Source organism: Erithacus rubecula (assembly GCF_903797595.1).
Source record: "Erithacus rubecula genome assembly, chromosome: Z".
NCBI classification, from domain to species: domain Eukaryota; kingdom Metazoa; phylum Chordata; class Aves; order Passeriformes; family Muscicapidae; genus Erithacus; species Erithacus rubecula.
Genome location: NC_136661.1, coordinates 29,775,259 through 29,785,205, shown reverse-complemented (window position 1 = coordinate 29,785,205; position 9,947 = coordinate 29,775,259).

The window sequence follows — 9,947 nt, the reverse complement described above, 5'->3', positions numbered from 1 at the left end:
CACCCAGTAGAACATGAAATTTTGCAGGGGAAGCTGCTTCACTCTAGTGCAGTTAACATATTTTCTCATTCCCATTAATTTCTCCTTGGGCTGCCTTTGCTTCCCGAGTTGTGAAATGACTCTTTGCATGTCCAAAGAAGGGGAATGCATTGGGTGATTTGGATGGGAGAGCCTCACAGGGAGTCTGTTCAGACTGAGTTTTAAACTTCACACCACACATGTTTCAGGGATTCTTAGGTCTGGCTTCAAGTTGTTTCAAGCAGCATCTTTTCAGCTCTCCCACAAAGGGGTGCAGCAGAGGGGCAGGCAGGGCTCACTCCTGGGTTGTGCTGTAGGGTATTTCTTTCCTCCAGGCATTCAGAGATTCATAGAGTATTCTGAACTGGAAGGGACCCACAAGAATCATCGAGTCCAGCTCTCTAGTGGATGGCCCATACAGGGAATGAATCACAACCTTGGTGATGTTAGCACCATGTTCTGCCAACTAAACCAATGTCAGGGTCACAGAACCCCAGAATGAGACTTTAAAGCCCATCCCATTCCACCCCCCTTGAGCAGGGACACCTTCCACTATCCCAGGTTGCTCCAAGCCCTGCCCAACCCAGCCTGGAACATTTCCAGGGATGGGGCAGGGACTGTGCCAGGGCCTCCCCACCCTCAAGGGAACAATCTCTTCCAAATATTTAATCTCTGTCAGCATGAAGGCACTCCCACCTGCCTTGTCACCATGTCCTTGCACTAAGGAGTTGGGTTCAGGACTGCTCTGTCTGATTCTGGTGCCTTAATGAGGTATTTGACAGGTTGGAGTGACACACAAGCGAGGCAGTGGCTGGCAGCTCAGTGATGGATATCTTGCAGTGGTGCATTGTTTAGATTATCAGAGCTGGTTAATAAGTTACAGGATCACAGTCTGCTGATGCCCGTGTGGGAAGGAGCCAGCTCTGGGCTGGAGGCAGAGCAGGGAAGATCTCCAGTGCCATGTGACAGAATCACTGGATCCCAGGTGCAGGGCAGGATGCAGGAATGCCTGCCTGCAGCTGTGTGCCCTAGGCAAAACCCTCCTGGCTGCCTGAAAACTGAGATTCCCTCTGTATGGGACTGATGTAGAAGGGTGGGAATGACAGAAAACCTCCCAGGTGTTACTCAGTGTCAGTTCTAGTGCCCATCACTAACCTCCAGTGCTGGCTGTAGGCATCCTTTGGGGATGGGAAGACTGATCCTGCAATGGCCATTCCTGGCAAAAGCATTGTGATGTGCCACGTGTTTGTCATGTATCACCTGCCTGGGAGTGGGCCACCAGCTCTGGGTGACCAGGTAAAGGTGTGCAAATTGATCATGCAGGTAACACATGATCAGAGAGCTGCCTCTTGATTTTAGTGTGTGTGAAGAGCACTTGGTGCTGAGGACAAGGCAGCTGGTGTTGGTGCCTGACAGCTGAGCTCTGTGTGATTTAAGAGCTCTAAATCTGTCACTTACCTCATCACTTCTCCTCTGGCAAAGATGCTTGATGTTTCTTCTTCTGCTGTGCTCTCTGGGAAGGCATCCCTGAGAACAATCCCTTGGTTGACAGGGTTGGAACAGGGGCTGGTCACTGGATCTCAACCAGATGCAGCACCAGAAAAATGCTGAATGATCCCTGGCTGGTTTAGCTCGCCAGGCAGGAGCTGTCTGACTGCATCAGCTGGGTACAAAGCTTGAACTGGTCAGTTCTGCCAGGAAAGATTCTAATGGCCCTAATTCAGCTTCACACACTTTGGCTTCACTCCTCCCTCAAGCCCCAGAGGCCTTGAAAAGGTGAATTAAAACCACAGATTGGCTTTTACTGCTGTTTTTGGCAGTGTTCCTTCACTCGGGTTTTACCAATGGGAATAGGTCTGCTCAGGGTGCTGTATCAACTCTTGGACTCCAACAAGTGCTTTGAAATGGTGTAAATCCATGTATGGAGCTTTGCAGGTCACTAAACCCCAAGTCTTGGTCTGCTTTTGCTAGACTGGGGTGTGGAAATGTGGAAATGTGGAAATGTGGAAATGTGGTATGTGACCTGTGTTAGTGAGAGAAAGGGAGGGATGCCCTCCCTGGAAATGCTGACAGTGTTCCTCCTAATGCAGCCACAGAGACATTGGCCTTCTAGCTGCAAGGACACCTTGCTGCATTGTGGTCCCCTTGGTGACCACCAGGACCCTGCAGGTCTCTTCTGCCACTCTGCTTTCCACCAGCATGTAGGGGTGGAATTGTTCCTTCCCACATGCAGACTCTACACTTCTTTATGGAACCCCAAGGGGTTCTTGCCAGGTCATTTTTTTCCAGCCTGCTGAGAACCCTCTGGATGCCAGCACAACCTTCTGGTACACCCAACACTACTCCCAAATTTGTGCCTTCCCCAAATTTGCTGAGGGTGCACCCTGCTCCAACATTCTGGTCATTAATTAACAAGTTAAACTCATTATGCCTGGCTTACACCACTGATGACTGATGTGTAATTTGTGCCACTGTTTATAATGCTTTGAGCCCAACCATTCAACCAATTTTCAATCCAACTTGCTTCAGATTTATTTAGCCCATACCTCATTAACTTGTCTGTGAGGATGTTATGGGACAGTGTCAAAATGAGGTGATGCTCCAAATTTGCTACAGTGAGGTAAGGGACTTCTATAGCTCACCTGGGCTGACTGTCACCAAACCTAATGTTTCACTTCCAGAAGTGCTGCCAGTCTGTGGTTCCTCTGGAGCTGTGTGGAGAGCTGGCAGTGGTAATGGAAGTGTGGCAGGAGTGGGAGAGAGCCCCAGTCCTGGCTGAGGACACAGCTCCTCTGGCCAGCTGTGGCCTGACCTGTCCCACAGGCAGGGTTCCTGGAGGAACAAGTCAGCCCCCACCAGCATCTGTGGCCTCTTTGCTTTTCATCCTCTTGTTTTTATGAGTGAGTGAAGAGTGCAAAAATCTGTTTCAGCACAGAGCACCACAGTGTCTGTAAGTGCAATAGTTTTGGGTTTATACAGAGCAGCCCATCAGTTGGGCTGGATGGGAAGCTTCTATCCTTTCTGGCCTGTAAGAATTCTCTGGAGAGAACTGCAGTTTGTCATTCCTGTGTGTGGCAGTGGGATGGGTTGGGTGAGTCCTGGTCTCCCTCTCATGGTGTGACTCCAGCACAGCCACGTGTGCAGCTGTGGAAATTGCAGCAAATACTCAGATCTCTGGTTTCAGAGGGCTCACAAACAGCAGTTCTCTGGCCTTGGCATAGTCCAAACTCCTTGTACTCTGAGCCTATCTGCTGCTTTGTGAACTGCTCTTGATGACTTACACTCCCAAAATTACCAGTTCTCTAATGCATGCACATAACTTCTCTTCCTACCTGCTCTAGAGACCTTCTGTCCTTTCTGTCCACCTTGGCATGCTCTCATCACTCACCTTATGGGTCCATGCAGTTCCAAGAGTGCATAAGTGATATCTGGAAACCAGCTTATTGATAGGAGCAACAGCCTCTGTATCCTGGGATAGGAGTGGGGCAGGAGTGTGTGAAGAGCAGGTTGTAGTTGTCTTGCAGCTACAGTAGTGTGTAAAAAAGGTCTGCTCTGTCATGGAAAAATAAGTGGCAACTTTAGAGAGATGTGCAGACTCCCTTCCTGCAGGTTGGTGCTCTGAGTGCTGGGGTAGATAGAAAACAACTCTATTCCAGCTGTAAGGTTTTCAAGATATTTGTTGAAAATGTTGTTGCTGCTGGGAGCAGGGAATTGTGTGGAAAGGCACTAGCTAGCCAAGGCCAACACAAAGACTGCTGTGGTGGTTCAGCAGCTTGGTGATGAGGACCTGAGCCCTGGAACCAGCCCTTTCACCAGTGCCAAGATCACAGTGCTCACAGTGTCCAGCTCAGGAAACGTGTCTGAGGCTTCAGGAAGGAGCAGACAGTCATGTGTGTCATGAAACCCAGTGAAATACAGGTCAAAGAAAAGCCCATGCATTGTTCTGGGTAGTTCCCCCTGTTTGGTTTTGTGTTCCCTTACCTTTTCCCAGTCAGCTGGATCATTTTTCCTGCAGCAGTGGACACCTTTTCCCAGTCAGCTGGATCATTTTTCCTGCAGCAGTGGACACCTTTTCCCAGTCAGCTGGATCATTTTTCCTACAGCAGTGGACATCTCTCCAGGCTGCTCTGGTTGCCTGTGGTGATGAGGTTGAGTTGCAAGTCCTGTGACTCAGGAGCTGAGAGGGAGAAAAGCTCTCTGGTTCATGCCTGAGTCTGAACCTTGAGGCTGTTTTCCTGGTCATCTCTAGAATTACACTGGATCTACATTAGAATTGTGGCATTATAGAATAGTTGTTCAGAGAAGACCTTTGAGATGGTGGAGCCCTACATTATATTGAAACAGTCTGAAATACTAGAGGAATTTGGAATCCTGAGGTTGACTGTACTGCTGTATTTCAGTACAGATGGGAAATCAAAACTCAAATAATTTTTAGTTTCAGCTTCAAACCCCTCTCCTGTTCTTCTGGCTCCAAGGAAAAGCCCAGATTCAGAAAGGCTCTTTTTCTAAACCTACCTCAAGGCAGCAGGATCCTGTTAGAAATGATAAGGCTGGCCAGAGTTGCCCCTTCTTATGACACAAGGCAAAGTGTTGTTCTGCTTCTTCATTCACTTTTGCAATTTGAGACTCAATTCACTTCCCTGCATCTACTCTCAGCTTAATAAACTTCCCTGTCCCTTACTTTTCCCTTGCCCTGATGGTAGGGCTGTGAGTCTCACCTCAGGGTATGGCTGCTTCCAAGGAAATAATCCATTCTCACAAACCTGTATGTTGTAGGAGATGTATGTGTTAGGCCTTAACACAGAGCAGAATACTATAATTCTTCCAACAAGAAACTCTTTCAGCCTATAAATCCCAGTGATTGCTATGTTCTTGCCAAGTAGCTCACACTAGAAGTGTAAGATGCTGTACATAACATGGGCTGCTGATCAACAAGAGAAAGAGGACTGGCAGCATCCAAAAATGAACAATCAGACAGTAGAAACAACTGAAAATTAATAGTGCAAGGGGCAGGGTGTGAGTTACTCTGGCTCTGGGTGGTTACAGGATTTTGCAAGCAGCACTACAGAGTGACATTTTCATGCAAAAGCACAAAGAAGTATAAATCAATTTGCAGTAAAGATGCACATTTTGGGATAGGCAAAAGAAAGAAAAAAGTAATATCTATTGGATAACTCAGTTTCTGCAAAGAGAAAATATCCTTAATGTAATTTAATTTGCACAAGTGAATTAAGCTCACTTGGCTACAGTAAGAAATCATCATTGGCTGACAGTTTGTCATCACCTCTGACTTTTTTGTTCTCTCCAAAGACAGGAAGTCTCTACCTGATTTCTGAGTGGTTCTGCAGAGCAGAGATTTTTGGAAAACAGAGCAACAGACCCGTCAGCACTTGGTTGAGATGAGAGAAGTGTGGAAAAGCAGTGTCAGGTACAGGACAAGGTGTGCTGGGGGAAAAGATTCCAGACCATCCTAAGCTGCACAGGTCAAGGATGCCTTTGTCTCTCTGCCTTTGCCTTTTGCAATGCAGAGCAAAGCACAGTTTAATTTTCAGTGGCTGGGATGTGCTAAACAGCTCCCAGAACTGTGCATTTTGGGTGGTGATGTAGTTGGATGTTTTTGGAATGGCTTCTGCCCACGCTTGGTGCTTCAACCCTGCTGTGCTGTGTGAAGATGCACATTTTGGGAGCAGGGATTTGTGCCTGCCCCACCTGTCTATGCAAAAAGCTACCCCTGAAAGTGGAGTGAGGGTGCAGTTCCATGAGACCTTAAGCTCTTGAATCCACAGAGAATGCTGAGTGCACTCAGGAGCTGCTGAATGAGAAGTCAGAGATGCCCAAGCTCATTGCCAGGCAAAACGTGGTGGAAGAAACCTTTGCTTCCCACAGAGCCATCCTACATCTCATCCCACCCCTGTGATGTGTGAATTCCAGCTGTGGCAACAGCTGTAGGAGCTTGTAAAAGACCCCCTGAGAATTGTAAAATCAACTGCAATCAAGGGCTTTTTTCCTGTTTGAACTACTTCCATCTCCCAAATTAAAACTGATGTAGAGGAAGAGGGAGCGAGGGAACAGCGTTCAGCAAACAGGTCTGTCCCTCAGAGTGGTGATATTTCTGCAACCCTGGCAAACGTGATCTACAGAAAGCCTAAATAATTCTGCAGTGTTGGCCTATATGTCTGTCACTGCAGACTGGAGATGTCTGGCATGGGCAGAGCACAGAGCAGCTCCCCAGCAGCTGGATATTTTTAGGAATGATCTTATTCTGACAATTTTTGCAGTTTTGGGGTTTTCAGCTTGTAGGAAGGCTCCATGTTGCTGGAGTGCCCCTCTGGAACACAGAGCCCTCCCTGGTATTTTCTGGTACCTGCTGGAAACCTGGCTGGCTCCCTGTGCCAGCAGCCTAGGTGCTGGGGAGAGATGCACACTCTCCCTGTATCTGATGATTTCAGGCTCCTGCCTGCACTGATTGCTTGTAGGTGTGGGAAGAAGAGATGCCACATTGCAGAAGGGTTGGAAAAAGGACAATATTAAGCTCAATACAATGTTGGATGGAACAGGGAATAGGGCCCAGGCTCTGCTGCAAAGCAGCTCTGGTTGCTTGAGAGTAGAGGCCAACAGGGAAATGTGTTCATCAGATTTAACCCACCGTGCTTTGCCTGGCTGTGAGTGCCATACAGTGCTGCAGCCACTTTTCCCCATCACTCTTGGGAGCACAGCACTGGGTTTTCCAGTTTGCAGCTTTGGGTGTCCTCCCAAGTGTCACCACCTCCTGTTGTGGTCTCCCTCTGTGCTGCTCTTCCCATCAGCTCTTTGTCCCAGTCTGGGGTTTCTCCTTTGCCCCGAGATCATCCCAGAGGGACACGAAGGTTCAAACCCTGGTTTTCTCTGAAGCAGCTGAAGAGACTGCCAGAGATGGTGTTTTCTTGTTCCAAGAATTGTTTATTATTTCTTATCTCTGGGACTTTTTGCCTGGCCAGCAGCAATCTGCTCAGCCTGGCATCCATGGTGGAATCTGCCTGGTGAAGGCAGGGCTTATCTTATATAGTTTGTACTACGTATTACATGTTTACAAAATTTTACCAATACAATACAATTTTATTAAATGGTCCAGCCCTGACCCCATCTAATCCAAGAGTGCCAACGTGTCACCCAACATGGAAGACATGGAGAAGAAGGAGGAAAAGGTGTCCACCCCCCAAATTCTCCATCTTGGCCACGTGTCCTTTATCATAAACATTCCCAAAAGTCTATTTATCTACGTTCTAACAATCTAATTTACACTTCACTAATTTTGGTAGCTTGTTTCCATTCTCCTTGTGCTGACAACTTCCCCCAGGGGTTAGAATCCAGCACCTGTGACACCAGGGTCTCACTCAGAGGTCTTTGAGCCCCTTGCCAGGGGGGTTTTGAGACCCCCAAGGAGGCCAGGGGTACGCCCTGGGCTCCCACACTCTTGAGCCCTGTGAGGAGATGATTAGATCTCAAAGAAGATCAGATGATAGAAACCAGTTTTAGAGTGGATTTCAGGAAAAAAAGTCAATATGGGAAGGGCTGTGAAACACTCACAGGCTGCCCAAAGCATGGAGCTCCCATCCCTGGAAGGATTTAAATGCCCTGTGGGTGTGGCACTTGGGGACAGGGGTTGGTGACAAGTTTAGCAGTGCTGGGGGAGTGGTGGGACTCGGGGGCTTCTCCAGTCTCAAGGATTCCAGGCTCCTGTGAATCAGGAGGGAAACTTTGTGCTCCATCAGTGAGGATGCTCCAGTGCAGGTGGCAGTGAGGCTCTGACCTCTGCTACAAATCTCCACTGGGAAAGAAAATCCCTTCCTTCCATGTTCCTACCGTGAAGCTTTGGAATTATTCATGAGGAGTCATTAACAGGTGAGTCATCCTGGAGCCACCAATACCCTATCCAGGACATCTAAGGGCTTACCCCATCTTCTTCTGTCTGACTTCTGTGACTGAGCTTATCAAGAATCATCTATGTCTAAAGGACAAGGTTGAGAACCTCCTCTCAAAGAGCAAAGGCACCTTTTAAAATTTTTTTTTATTTTTATTTTTTTCTTTTAGGGGTTATGAAGCAAATACAAGAGTGAGAAAAAAAATATTTGAGGTAACAAAGTAAGCATTTTTCTTGGAACTGCATAGTGTATATACTATTTTTTACATTGAGCTCTGATTAGAATTGTCTTTATTTTGGGAAGCTCTTTTGCAATTCCTTCACTTTGCTTAGTCTGTTCTGTTCTTATTTTTTAAGGCAAATTTTTAGGAGGTAGTGTTTTTTTTAAGTGCTATGGCTAGGCCAGGTGCTGGCTGGTACAGGACCATTTATTAAATATTATTCAAGGTGAAGGTGAGCTGGATGGAGTGATGGCTCTAATTATTGAAGACACATTTTTTTTTTTTCCTCCTTTAATAGTCATACTTGTTTTATGTTAGATCTCTGGGAGCTGTCTCAAAATTATTAGCCCCACTGAAAACTGTACGTTTTATCTCTCTTAATGAAAATTTTTATGGAACTCTCTAGGTATCAGGCTGCTGGGCTACCACTGATAGTTTCAGTTAGTGCTTTTATTGTCTGCTGTTCCCTTGCAGGAGACACTTGATTTGTCTTGCCTGTTTTCAAGAATTATTAGTACTGGCTATAGTTACTCAAATTTTTTGATTAGCTAGAGACTTAAAAAAGCTGTTTATACTCTATTTTTTATGGAAGGCTTCAACTCTAGAAATTGCTTTACTAATTGATTTCAGGATGGATTTTCTTGTGGCTGAGGAATTAATGCCTGCAGTGGCACTTACATGACAAATCCTTTCCAATAACCATATTGTGCCTGGGATCCACACTTTATTTTTAGGAAAACAAACAATATGCTGGGCATAACTAACTGCAGTTGGGGTTTTTCTTCACATATAAGGTTCCAGCATTATTTTGCAGTACTTTTCCAAGTAACTTTGCATTGCTACTATTCAAATATTTCTCTAACTGTGCATGAGCTGAATTAAACTGTCCATGAATAAGCTCTCCTAGTTTGTGTGTGCTTCATATTTCATTGACTGCTGTAGAGAGAAGGTCTTCAGGCAGTGTTATTCTGCCTCTCTTTTTCTCTCTATAAAGCAGCAGCAGCAGGGGAATGTCCCTGACCTTGCAGTTTGTAGAGGCCACTGAAGCATTGGTTTGCTGATATCATGGCTCAAAGGATGTCTTGGCTGAGAGGGGAGGAAGTAGGACCTAAATTTGACCAGAATTCCTGGAATGGCCTCCCTTGTTTAAAACAACTGGAATCATTTGAACATAAAGAGCACCATGATTTTGTCTCCCAGGATGAGTGCAATCTGGGATGCTGTTTCTTGGGGACATTTAGAGGGGATAGCAGATGCTGGTCTGCTGCTGGATTTCTGGTGATAAAGGCACAAATAATCCCATGAGCAGCACCCAGGCTCACCCTTTTGAAAAGTTGTTTTCAGAGTTGGGATCCCACCTGTTCAAAAATGCTCAAGTGGATCTGCAAAACAACCCTACATCACCAGGCAGACAGGACAGCATCTGACCCGAGCATTTGTGACTGCACAGTCCCTTTGGACTTTAAATCTTCACATCCCTTGGGTCTGTGGTTTTAAGCTGACCTCTTAAAACTACTTCAGAGTGAGGAAGCCTCTCTGTCAGGCTTCCTTCACAGAGGCTTCGGAAAAGGTTCCTGAGAAAATCCTCCTTAGGGCGGTTGGAGCTTCCCTGTTGTAAAGACTTCGAGGAGGCGTAAAGTGTCAGTGGTAACCTTTGCCTTGTTAATTTCTCATGGTTTAATGGAGAGGATCTGCTGCTCTAGGAAAGGGAGAGAAAGAACTGCCACCAGCAGTAAATTCTTTACATTAAGTTTTTTTTTTTATTTCCCACTGGATGTGTGTAGGGATTCAGACTTGCTATCCTGCAA